Source organism: Haliotis cracherodii, unplaced genomic scaffold (assembly GCF_022045235.1).
Source record: "Haliotis cracherodii isolate W230 unplaced genomic scaffold, xgHalCrac1.p SCAF_15, whole genome shotgun sequence".
NCBI lineage: Eukaryota > Metazoa > Mollusca > Gastropoda > Lepetellida > Haliotidae > Haliotis > Haliotis cracherodii.
The window spans coordinates 5,564,801-5,579,181 of NW_027266270.1; the positions used below are offsets into that span (position 1 = coordinate 5,564,801).

The window sequence follows — 14,381 nt, forward strand, 5'->3', positions numbered from 1 at the left end:
TAACTTACCTACGAATTTCTGTTGTCCCATATGATAAAGTTCAACTCCTTCGATGTGAGCAGCAGTAAATCCTCGAATGATCTTAATAGGGAAGACATATGGAATATTAGCGAAAAATGTGTGAATAAATTGTGTCATTGCACTGTATCTCACCTGGATACGTTGTTGTCAGTTTAAAACGTCAACAAAGACAGCCTCTTAACATGAGTTGCTGACAGCACTGATATCAAAATATTTTCGGGATAAATGATAAGCTGATAAATATAAAGAATAACTTCATACAAACATTCGTTACCTCAAATATTATGTTTGCCAGTTGTCATTTTGAACTTATTTATTTTGTTGAAATTGTGATACATCCATCTAAAGATTCTGGGAGAAAAAAAGTGAAAATATGTGTATGAAACATCATCTGCGTCTCAAGAAATTATATTCCTTGAGTGGTGCCATGAATCTTCTTATAGTTATAAGCCTCCCACATTAAGCTCACATGCCGTGATATAAGTGGAATACTGTTAAAAGCGGCGTTAAATCCAGCTCGTTCACTCTCTCTCATAGCTATTATCACTCACAGAAATTTTCACCTTTCATCCTTTAAGAATATAATATTTGAACTTTCATATTTAAATTAAAATAGCAATAAATTTATCCAAGTTATGGTATCAGAAATTCAGAGGCACACTTTCACCTTTAGATGTCCCCCGTGTACGTCTTTCGTGAAAATGTTGCACAGGAACCTGTCCTTGTCATCAAACTCGTAGCATTCATCCTCCATGATGCCCTCAATCAAGATGGTACGAGTCATGAGCCCAACTTCCGCTCTCTCATCTACTCCGTCAGTTACCTCCCCATAGTGAAGATATTCGAAGGGATCTTTGTTCAGGGCAAAACATGTCAGAATCTTAGATAATGATTGACGAAGCAGCTGTTCTATACGATATCGGAGCCCTGCATCAATCTATATCAGGATGTATACACGGATTGTTAACGTTGTTTTAAGTCTGAAAAAGTCTGCTGATGTGCATTGAAATCACTTTCAGTGTTTAGTAAATATGCCCATGACATACAATCTACACGTGGTTTCTGATATGAAGATGTTCCATGTTGTTTGATTAATAAGGGTTATGTTTGCTCGTTACAAAAAGGAAGACCACAAGAGATGAAAAATATATAGAATTGCCCAAAAATTACAAAAAGAGTTCAATCAAATCACGGTCTAGGCGGACTTTGCTCGTTACAAAAAGGAAGACCACAAGAGATGAAAAATATATAGAATTGCCCAAAACATTACCAAAAAAAGTTCAATCAACTCACGGTCCAGGCGGACTTCGTTGGCTTGACAGTCGCTACATTCAACCAGTCTAAACTCTTCTGCTTGTCTCCAGTCAAAATCGGTTGATGCTATGACAATGTCGTCACCTATGAAAGAATGAAAAGGTCATAAATGTCTTTTATATAGAAAGCATCATTATTTGTCCATAATTCCTATCGGCGACGTATGTATATTATAGAAAAGATAGACGATGATCACTGCTTAACCCCACATTTCTACATATTTCTACATTTCTAAATATTTCTACATTTCTAAATATTTCTACATTTCTAAATATTTCACATTGTAACATACATGTCATCTGAAGACGTCAATACTCAGTAAACCACAGCTCTGCTCTGATCAAATCCATGAGCACAACTGGCCCATTTGCCACTCTGGTTTGAAGAGCTTCGTTGCTCAGTCGTACGAGCATCTTAATACCCGAGTGATTTGGTTCTATTATGGATCTGTCAGAATCATGGGCAGATTCGTGGATTTCGCAAACGGGTAACCGTCGACGACTTCCATCACTTTAAGCACTGTGAGTGAGTGAGTGAGTATGGTTTTTCGCCGCTTTTAGCAATATTCCAGTAATATCACGGCGGGGGACACCAGAAAAGGGCTTCACACATTGTACCCATATCGGGAATCGAACCCGGGTCTTCGGCGTGACGAGCGAACGCTTTAACCACTAGGCTACCCGACCGCCCCTTAAGCACTGTGACATATCTTTCAGGCGACACGCCATGATATAACTTAATTCTTCACAGCGGCATTTAACCAAACTTACATACCAAATAACTTAATCTGATCTGTCTTTTCAGTAGCCTTCACCACAAGCATGTTAAACAACATGTGTTAAAAGGGGAGAATAAGCTAACAAACCGGCAGTCTAGATTGCATGGTGCATATCATACTCACTGTTAATGGTCACGGTAATTAGGTAGAGAACAACTAGAGTGAGAGAGTGAGTTTGGTTTAACGCCGCTTTTAACAGTATTCCAGTTATATCACGGCGTGTAAGCTCAATGTGGGAGGAAAGCCCGATGTGATGCAGGTCTCAGACGTTTACCACTTCGGTGAAACAAACGAACACGGGTATGGTGCTGAAAAACCTAGAAACATAATCGGGGTGAACCGGGATTCGAACCCCCGATCATAGGTTTCTGGCGTGCCAAAGTGACGCAACTTTGCACAGCGAATTTCGCGCCTTAGGCAACTGGGCCACCCGTGCCTCCGATAACTTCGAGAAAATGTTTCCCTAAATTGAAAACGGAAAAAGGATTTGAAGTACAACACAGTAATTGAATCGTTCACGAAGATGTCTTCAGTTACCTTCAATAATCTAAACTGTCTTACAAAGGAAAATATTCACTGGAAAATTGGATTTGACCAAAACGTTACAAACATTATCAAAACGTTACTGGGTCGGAACAGTCGCCGAAACACTGGAAAGTTGAGTGTTAAAACACAACCATGATACCCGTACCATATGATATCATCGAATAGCCATTTCCTTTTTGGTTCATTTTAAACCATCAAACAAGGGTGTATATTTTTTCTTTGCCCCGCAGTTTATTTTGTAAAGTGCTTTCAAACGAAACTTGGATTGATCACGGTTTAGGGCAATGGAAAACGCCATCTTGATGTCGCCTTCTGGAATACATGTTACGCATTGTAAATCTGAGCAAGACTTTTGCATATTACCAAAGGTAAAGTCTCTTACCGGGTCCCCAGGAAGTGACGTCATCGTTGAGCTTAATCTTAGGCCGTGCTACGTCAGCTGCTAGAACCCGGATGTCAAGGCCCCTGGTCATCGTGGCATACACGGTGCTTTTCACGGAGAATTTCAGGTTATTGGTGTCGTCAAATATGGCCAGCTCGCTAGTGGAAACAGACGCTTCATTGTTCCTGTTGGGGGCGTGTTCTTCCAGAGTAGAACTTGCATCCCCTAAAACACAAAGTGAACGCACATACAGTAAGAACGCTTTAATTAATGTAAAGATACAATGGTTCTCACAACCCTGCAATACATGCTGTGTAAATCATATGTTAGGGTGATCAATACGCTGGATTTTTTTCTTTCCGGTTAAAAACAGTTCTTATCAATGCACTTGCAATGTCCAGTTTGCTCGGAAATGTACGGAAGAGTTATCTTTCCTTGCTCACAATTTGTTTCCAACATGGCGGACGAGATTCTGCGGTAATAGAAACGTGTCATATTTAAAATCGGATTCTGATGAGAATGGTTTTGTCGTATCAGTTTTTGTATTGTGAACACATGTTCAGGATTTCACCTGGTATCATCACAATTTCATAGCGATTATGAACACATGCTAATGATGTCACGTGAGTCGGACTCGTGGGTACTGCTCTTATCGGAGATTTCGGAAGATAATCGATTCTCTGACGTCATATATTTATGATAATGAGTTGTGTAGCTTTTGGTTGTTGCGAGTTGCGGTAAAGGGCAATGGGGGCATTTTTTTAATGAGGTGTCCTATGTGTTAATCTATGTTCTGAATGACTACATTCGCACCTTCAAATTCATAGTCAGTGCTACCACGGGTTCTCATATACTTTGAGACCGCCTCCGTGGTCTAGTGGGAGAGCGGAAGGTCTGGAGTTCGATCCCCGGTCGCGTCATACGAAAACACGTTAAAAGATGGTACTTGTTGTTACCCTGCCTGGCGCTAGGCATAAAGGGGCTAAAACAAGGACTGGTCGGCTCGGAGTCAGTATACTGTGTCTGAGTGGGGTATTCATGTTAAACTGCGGCATGGTATCTCAGTGAGCTAGCACTATAAATCGGCATCAGCCCGGACTAGTGCAAGCAGCCACACAAACACACACACGTACATGCACGTCGAGATATAAGTGTAATAATCTTGGACGCGACGTTAAACCCAATTTCACCTCACCTATCATACACTTGGTTCCTCCATGACACGAGACTGCATCGTGGCCTGGTGATATCGGCTCTACACACTGCTCCAATGTCTGGCAATGGTACGATTCGCACAAAGTTCGCGCAAGGAGTAGGGCACATTTGATTTCCGCGATTAAAACACGGCCAAATTTCATTAACTAACGTAAAATATGCACTCGTCACCATGCCGCCGCTTATCGACCCAATGTGTTCATGGGTGGTTTACGAACTTAGTGAATACAGTCGCGTGAAGTATAGACGAAACATAAAGATGAATATAAAGAAAACAAAATATGGATATCGTATATTACTAATTGTTATGCAGACCCGTGAAGATACGGGGTAGAATAGGTCTTCAGCAACCCATGCTTGCCGTAAAAGGCGACTAACTGGATCAGATGGTCAGGCTCGCTGACTTGGTTGATGCATGTCATCGTATCCAATTGTGTGGATCGATGCTCATGATGTCAATCTCTAGATTGTCTGGTCCAGGCTCGATTCACAGACCGCCGTCGTATGGCTGGAATATTGCTGAGTGCGGCGTTAAACAACAAACAAAACAAACAAAATTGGTGCATATTTGACGCAGGTCTCTTGTGATAACAATAGCAGTCGTGCATTAATGTACCAGGAATTGATAAACTGAGGTCCATGGTACCGCTGTATAAACAACCTTAGTGCTGCGACTGTCATTGTTTAGGCATGGCAGTTACCTTAGCGCTAAGATCGTTTTGTACAATGGCTCACAGGGCACGGTAGACATTCCTTTGCTTGTACTGATGCAGTATTTCAATGCTACTGTTTCAACTATGTTCGTTCCTTACTGCAGACAAACAAGAGAGTGTTATCTTCCTCCTTTTTGACGTCAATTCTGAATGACAAACCTGTCCTCGTGATAAAGGCATATGCTTCTTGACCCCGGACGTTCCTCAGCTGCGATGACGTCAGACCCCCCACACTTTCCACGGCTGCGTAGATCGTGTCCCAGTCACGTGTCACTGTTCCCCTTCCGAGGTATCTGTTCACAGCGACGACCAGAATCTTATCGTCGGGTATGTCTGAGAAAATCAGAAACACTATATGAGGCTTTTTCCATTACTTATTTTGAAGTGCTTTTCATAATTGAAATAAAGCTGTTCTCAAAATATTGAATTTTGGATCGTCGGATCCGCAAACCAAGTACTAAAGAGATGATGCCATTATTCAAGTCAGTTCGAGTTTCAATGAAATTGTAAGAATATGTCAAAAGTTAATTCTGCTGTCATGTCTTTTAGGAATTCTCGAATGTCATCGGTCAATCAGAAAAGGAAGTGAGTGAGTGAGTGCGTGCGTGCGTGCGTGCATGCGTGCGTGCGTGCGTGCGTGGTCTCAGGTGATGCAGGTCTCAGACATTTACCACTTTGCTGAAACCTAAAAGCACGGGCATGTCAAACCTCGAAACATAATCAAGGCGAACCAGAAACTCGATCCCGTTAGTCCTATGTGGTTGTGGTACAGGACGTTTAGTAATACAACTAAACTTACTGCTGATAAAGTCATCAAATCTTTCTTCAGCTGTTGTGTCTCTAGCGTCTGCTGTTTTAAAGACGCCAACATCGTATACACTACTGTCGAGGTTGAAGGCAATGGCAAACAATCCTTTCCCGTTCTCATCCTTGAACTGACTTTCCTACAAAGGACGCAGATTTCATTCAATATAAACCCCATGTGTATGAGGTGCATAGCTCTGAAGAGTAAACTCGACTGAATCAGTGCGTGAGTGAGTGAGTTGGGGTTAACGCCGCTTTTAATAGTATTCCAGTTATATCACGGCGTGTCAGCTTAATGTGGGAGGAAAGCCCGAAGTGATGCAGGTCTCAGACGTTTACCACTTCGGTGAAACCCACGAGCACGGGTATGGTGCTGACAAACCTAGAAACATAATCGGGGCGAACCGGGATTGGAACCCACAATCATAGGTTTCTGGTGTGTCCAAGGGACACAACTCTGCACGGCGAATCGCGGCGCCTTAGACCACTGGGCCACCCGTGCCCCCTCGACTGAATCAAGCTGGTCGTAAATTAATTGAAATTGAAAAGTAATACCTCAATTTCTCGGCATGATTGACGAAAACCACACAATATCTTTCATTTAGGAAGCATCCATTTGACGTCTATGGTTCATATAAATAGTTTGTTTAGAAACATGCTAAAAATGAATAGCTTGTTAACAGTGGTAACGAAAAAGAAGAGTTTGTTTGATTGTTCAATGTTTGATGGTGCTCGGTAAATAATAGTTTGTTGGAAATGGTTGGGGAACCAAAAAAATTTCTTAAATATAATTCCCATACACATTTAGAGGATGCTTCCTTAAGGATGTTCACTGGTCTGTATTGAGTGTATTCAATATGTCCTAAGATAAGTATTTTTACAATCAAGACGATTTAATCTTCTTCCCACAGAAGCTAGAGGTGAGTATTTATTCATTGCGCAGCGTCATCTTACCGGGCCAGGTTGACGTTGTTAATACAGAGCCTTACCACCCGTAGTCCAATAGTCGCCCCTTACGACAAGCATATATTGAGTCAGTTATATCAGGACGCTTGACGTGAGAGGCATTCCCGAAGCAGGTCCTGCACATGTTCCACTTGGATGAAACTTATGATGCTTACGAGCTAATGATGTTGACAAACCAAGGACAATAATATGGGATTCGACACCACAATCATAGGATTCTGGGTGAACAAAGGGACGGAACTCTGCACAGAGAATCGCATCATCGTATTATCAATATGATGATGTTTTGTTCTGAATTACTCTTGAAGCTTTCACAATCTCTTAATTTGAACGAAAATAACTCACCCGGAAATCAAAGAGGACACCACATGTTTCCGAGGGCGGCAGTGCTGTCTGTATCAGCTGTGTCCACGATTTCTTCACGGCGCCGTGGAGTTCTATCGTGCCACCCTCGTCTACCCCTATAACCTTCATGCCGAATTTCGGCACTGTGTTGCCAGTATTGGATTTACCTGCATAGATGACGCAGATATGAGCATTTCGACGAAATATGCGTTTAATGTAGACATGTAAAGGACATTTCGAAAATTTGACGCAACAGTGACAAAAATTATGTCCGATGCAATTCCTTATTTTGACTTGAACCATATGTCCCAGCGTTTTGAACAATTGACTTGCCTTTGCGTGTGCTTGTGACGGGTGCCACCGGTGAACACCTGGTGTCATCACTATTTGATAGTAATTCATGAAGGCCTGCTCATGGTATAGTCGGAACAGTACAATTAATCTACGTTTATAACGAACACGCTTATAACGAACTTGCCGATATAACGAACTTGTTTTTTAGTCCCGGCCATTTGTTGCATATATATCTTATTATGAGGTCATATTACATAATGGTTCTTAAATCAGTATGTGGGTGAGTTGGGTTTTAACAGTATTTCAGTTATAGAATTTCAAATAAATAATACACATTCATGAACCTTCCATTAAATAACATATTTGTAATGAGTGAGTGAGTTGGGTTTAACGCTGGTTTTCACAGTATTTCCCGACGTGTCAGCTTAATGAGGGAGGAAAGCCCGATGTGATGCAGGTCTCAGACCAACGAGCATGCATGGTGCTGACAAACCTAGACACATAATCGGGGTGAACCGTGATTCGAACCCACAATGAAAAACTTCTGGTGTACTTAAGGGACGCAACTCAGTACATCGAATTCCGGTGTCTTTGACGACTTGGCCACCCGTGTCCCCTATAATTAATGATGACACGAGACGCATAAGCGTACTCACAAACGAAATAAGGTTTGAGATCAATTCACGAAAATGACATCAGATATATACTGAACTGAAGGGCGGAAGTATATACGCATGTTCAATTTGATGGTGGCTAAAAAGAAACGAACAAAAAATGAAATTCGGTGGCGATGTGTTTTTGCGAGTTTTTTTCAGCCTAGTAACATTTGTAAAAATGTTTTCATCAAGTCCAAGTTTCAAGTGAATACTTTCTTTTGCCTGGCATTCTTTTTATGATTATTATAATTACCTGTCAATCTTATATGAGCCTTCTTGGTAAAAGGACAATCTTTATCCCCGACGATAAACTTGCCCTTGACGTGGATGTAGTCCGTCGTGACGACAAGATCGTTAACATCGCCCCAAACAAGACTGGCCCCAGACTCAATAACAATTCCTTTTAGGTCTGGCGGGATAACGTTGAGTCGAATGTGCTTCCCAGTAGCTATGGTGGCTACCTCTTTAGCCTCGGGTATGTTCTCCGCCCCGTCCCAAGCCTCCGTCGAGTCCCAATCTAGAAGACTGGAATCGCTGTGTGAACAAGTTGCAGCAGCAGCATGTGCCAGAGAGCACCATGCCACGATCACGCACAGCAGCATCCTTGTCTGAACTCCTGGTGCACCTGGTATTTATAGAGAGTGGGCACTATTGATTGGTATTTATAACAGTTGGGAACGATTTTGATTATTTTTAATAACAATACCGCTGGTTTTGATGGAAAACGGAAAAGTATTTTATAAAACATACTATCATCACTGTAGCATAATTCCGCCACGTGTTGACTTAATATCCGTAATGTGGTATCGTATTTGGATATAGGTACACGGTCATTATTTCAGTAGAGTTGATGTAAGGATAAAATGGTGTAGTTCATTAGTAATGGAGATTTTCAGGATCTTTTCATTTTCATATTTCCCAGATCCATTGTTAACTGATTTTAATCTATATTTACAGCTGTTATTGGAGAGAGATTGCGTGTATCATCATCATCATCATCATCATCATCATCATCATCATTATGCGCATCGGTGAGCACATTCACTTCATTGGTCGTGACTTGTTGGAGACAGAATATACCTTCTAACAGAGTTTCAAGAAATACAATTTCTTTCTCTGAAAGGAAGACCCAGATACAATGTACTAGATCAGCACATCCAGTGAACGATTTCTCTTGTAAAACCTGAAGCAATGTTTTAAAATATACATTATCGGTCAAAGTTCGCGAAAGTTCGTTCTGACGTGACCTGTAATGGGATGTCCTCAGTGGTAGCGAGAACTTGTATCCGATTTTAATGAAATTGAGGTAATCTAGGCATGATTAATCCTGTTTTGTATATTTAAAGCAGTAATTGTTTATTGTTAAGCAAGTTTATCTCTACAGCCGTTGAATTATGCAGCTACTCGCCGACTCGTCTCGCATCAAAACAAGGGCTGTGTACTCGCGGGCAGATGACCACGGAGTACGCTGATCACTGTGTCGGATTAACAAGACTGATTAATGAGTGATTTCAGCAATTCATTGCAAATTAGGTGTGTCGGAGTCGGAGTGTGAGGCTGACGGATTAACGGGTCTAAATAGCACTGATTTAATCGGTTCCCATCATTTGTGTCGGATAAAGCCGATTGTCGGATTAACGAGTGTCGGGTTGACGAGGCTTGACTGTATTCTGAAACAAACCTAATCTTCCCGATTTCAGTTTTTGAAATGGCAAGCTGCTTTTGCGGGCTGTTACTGTGGCGTATTGGTGCAATAAAGTGTGGGTGCAAGAATGCAGTTGATGATTACGAGTAACGAGTTGTTTAGAGGCTATTTTTCCTGGCTATATATTGAATTGTTTAATAGGCATGTGACGGGTTACAAAGTAGACACAATTCATGGATAACGGCTCTTTGTCTTACTGTAATGTCGGGATTTCGGTATACATCCTTATACCTGTGTCCTTGTTTGGGAACGGTGTAAGGATCCATACCGAAAAGTCGCCATTATAGTGAAAAGAAAAAGTTGTTATCCATATATTGTGTCTACTTTGGCTATATCTTTTCAATAATTATAATGGTATTGTATTAATGAGGTTGTGTTGAGTATACAATCGCAGGTGTTACACATAAAACGGTTTCGCGAACACCTGGTCTCATAGAATTTGATAGTGATTCATAAACACATGCTCATGATACAGTCGGAATTGTACAACTGTACATTTCTTACGATTTGGGAAAGGGTTTTGTCGATTGTATTTGAATTGTGACTGATGCATGGCAAACACGACATCACACATGTGGGAATGGAACATATTCTTGGTGCGATCGACACCCATACATATGTTAGGTCTTCACAAAAATATCCTAACAGTCACGTAACGGTATATGTATACAGAAAAAAACAGAGATGTTTTTCAACCATCTGCTCAGTACCAATCCAAGTCATGCGTAATTTCTTCTTTCTTAAATTAGGTGTACGCCAAGGTGAGATGGGGTGAGGTGAAATTGGGTTTAACGTCGCGTCCAAGATTAGTGCACTTATATAGTGACGTGCATGCACGTGTGTGTTTGTGTGTGTGTGTGTGTGCGCGTGTGTGCGTGTGTGTGTGTGTGTGTGTGTGTGTGTGTGTGTGGCTGCTTGTACAAGTCCGGACTGATGCCGAGCGCCAGGCAAGGTAACAACAAGTACCATCTTTTAACGTCTATTGGTATCCCGGACCATCAGCTCTCCGGGCGGACGCTCTACCACTCGATCATGGAGGCGGTCGCATCTCATGTGAAGCATGTATTTTGATGATGAAGTCTATTCTTTCTTTCCTTTATTCTTTGTGTTAGTAAATTAAACAATGTAAGTAAACAAGAAAACAGCGCTATCACAATCCCCTGACATTGGGCACATTAGAATCTTGTTTGTTCATATAGTAATGACTATAAACTATAAGATAGTATAACGCCTTTAGACATTAATCCGTCTCCAAATTACAGTAAATAACGGTTATAACGAACATTCTTATAACGAACTGACGGATATAACGAACTTACTTATTTGGTCCCGACTATTTGCTGTAGTTATGCTGTATATATGTTTATAACGAACTACGGTTATAACGAACTAAAATTTGTAGTCCCTTTGAGTTCGTTATAACCGAATGCCTATTGTGTAATTTCTATTCTTTGAAAGACTTTGTTATATACTTTTTACAACTGCTGCTCAAACCGTGTTTGTGTTGATATTTTGTATTTCCGCTATCCAAAGTGTGCAGTGAGGTCGCCTTATTGTTGATAGCCATGTCATCAGGAAAATGATTAAGTGTGAAAATAATGCACACAAACGCCCCTTATCTGGAAAAATAACTCAGTATCTCATAGATAAGCTGACCTTAGTAGTTTTTGAGAAAACGTGTCCCAATTGCAGACACTATGCACCAAGTAAAATAACATGGATCAAGGGCCGTAACTGTGTACAAAAATAATTTACGACACTAAATTTCGAACTCATTTGAGATCATGACCAGTAATATCAGCGTGTAAAAGTTATGTCTCTGACTTATGTAGTGTTTAAGAATTTGTTTTGTCCCCTTTGAAAGATGCGAACGGACGGATGAACCCCGTTCCTTTATCCACCGCCCCACTTGGTGGCGGGGGATAATAGTCCCCTATCACAATATATTTGTTTATATGATTTCTCTACTCGGTTGTGTTAGTAAATTAATCAAGTAAGTTTAAGCCCTTGCGAGAAAGCAGCAGCACAATTTGAGTGGGTGAGTGAGTTGGGTTTAACGCCGCTTTTAACAGTATTACAGTTATGTCAAGGCGTGTCAGCTTAATGTGGGAGGAAAGCCCGAAGTGATGCAGGTCTCAGACGTTTACCACTTCGCTGAAACCCACGAGCTCGGGTATGGTGCTGACAAACCAAGAAACATAATTGGGGCGAAACGGGATTCGAACCCACAATCACAGGTTTCTAGCGTGTCCAAGGGACGCAACTCTGCACAGCGAATCGCGGCGCCTTAGACGACAGCCCCCACCCACCCCCAATTACATAGGGAAAGGGCGAAGACAAGGCCAAATAGAAGTGTGTCGGGTCATTGTGTGCCTGTCTTATGACATTTAACAACTTACTTCACAGAGTTGAAAACGATGACCACAATCACCAAGAGGTCTCGTCCTTACGATGCATTTAAGGCAAAGGTGAATGACCGAGTAAAGAAAAAGATACTAACTCCCATTCCGAAGATATTTGAAAACGAATTATCAACCTTTTCCATCACCTTTTGCCGGTTTGTCTACATATCAGTCTATAACCGTACATATATGATCTTGTACCATCGCTTTGTTGTATTAGGAGAATAAAAGATTTTATTTTCATTTTGAATCTCTATCAACACTCGTTGATAAAAGTCGAAAACTCGTCGGATAGGAAACGCCCCAACTGGTCCTCCCATGTAAGAAATGTATTATTTTCCTACGGCTTTGGTATCGCTTGGATTACACAGGATGATCCGAAGCTGTTTATTACCCAGTTTAAAGACAGGCTGTACAACTGTTCTTTCCAAGAAGACTCCTTAGACTCAAATGTATTAACTTTTGTAAAAGACCCAGAAATAATTGTGAAAAATATGTATCTCTTCAAATGCGATGGGAGTACAAACGTCTATTTACAACGTTTAGAACTGGCTGTCATTCTTTTGGTGTGCAGCATCTACGTGGGGTGTATCAACAATGACTGATGATGATGTTCTGTGTGAACATTGCAGCGCAATCGAAGATGAAATTCATGTTGTTTATGTCCGTAAACATTATGAAGATGAGCGTAAACTGTTATTACCTAAATTGTCAAATAAGCAGTATTATTCACTTAAAAGCCTATGTACTTAGCCAGATATGAATGTATTATTGCCATTTACCAAGTTCTTAACACATCTTTTAGAACGGCTCCTCTTAATAAGTAATTTTATTAATTTGAGTCTGTATAACTTCATGGGCTAACTAAAATTATGTTGTAAAAAGTTTTGTACTTTATGTCACGTGGACTTTAATGAAGCATAAACCTGTCTGTCTGTCTGAATCAATATCATCACCTACATAAGTGAGCGTGACAGTTAAAACTGAACCCGGTCTCACACCACATTCTATTTACTCTCTAAACAGAATATCAGCAGTACACAATGGGCTTCGATTTTCCGAGCGATAAAACATACAGCTAACAACGCAATATTCCGACTTGGTAATGGTCTGTTGGTTACTGAATACTATCTAGAAAATACATCAGTTCCCTCACAATATTATTTCTGCGACATCATCTACGACCGGGATGTTGACCCACAAAGCTATCAGTGCAAAGTCACATGGCCGGTCACCTGGGCACAACTTCACTTAGATTCAGGTCATAACAATACAGGTACTGAGTACGTAAAAATTTTATCGGTGAATTTTTAACGAAGGAAGTAACTAAGTATACTCATTAGCGCTTTCCGTATTGGTTGTTATCTGACAGCTGTTATACGATATGAGTGTACGAGTAGGTTAACAGCTATATTTCAATGCTTGCCGTAAAAGGCGACCACTATGCTTGTCGTAAGATCGGGTGGTCAAACTCGCTGACCTGGTTGATGCATGTCATCGATCCCAATTGCGTGGATCAATGTTCATGATGTCAATCACTGGATTGTCTGGTCCAGACTCGATTATTTTACAGACCGCCGTCGTGTAGCTGGAATATTGCTGAGTGTGGCGTTAAACAACAAACAAACAAACAAGCTATATTTCAGTCAATAATGAAGGGGCCAAGTTGGGTAATACAGAAGTCAACAGTTTTGGGGAGTCTTCACATTCTCCATTCTGGGTGGTTCCACCAGGCAGCGCTTCCTGGGAGAAGTTCCATTCGCTGTCTGGGCTGTGTGATATTTTAATATTGTACCACCATTGTATGTATGACGCCACGGAAAAGTACATATCACCCCCACTCCCCTCCACATTAACCAATCCCCCCCCCCCCAACCCCCCACCCCCCTCGTTTGGTGACACAGGAATTCCTTATGAGTCGACCAAATGAAAGCAGCCTGGAGTCGCTAGTGGGTCCGATTTCAGTTGGGTTTCTTTCGATAAATAAAGGTGAGGTGAAGTTGGGTCTAACGTCGCGTCCAAGATTATTGCACTTATATAGCGACGTGCATGCACGTGTGTGTGTGGCTGCGTGTACTTGTCTGGACAAATGCAGTTTTAAAGTGCTAGCCCACTGAGATACCATGCCGCAGTTTAACATGAATATCCCACTCAGACACTGTATACTGACTCCGAGCCGACCAGTCCTTCTTTTAGCCCCTTTATGCCAAGCGTCAGGCAGGGTAACAACAAGTACCATA

General features: G+C 41.3%; 1 pseudogene; it reads right to left on the bottom strand.

The window, feature by feature from the left end:
• Positions 1–8,636, bottom strand: part of LOC139461739 (cell surface hyaluronidase CEMIP2-like) — a 39,481-nt pseudogene extending 30,845 nt beyond the window's left edge.
• Positions 8,637–14,381: the final 5,745 nt, after the last annotated feature.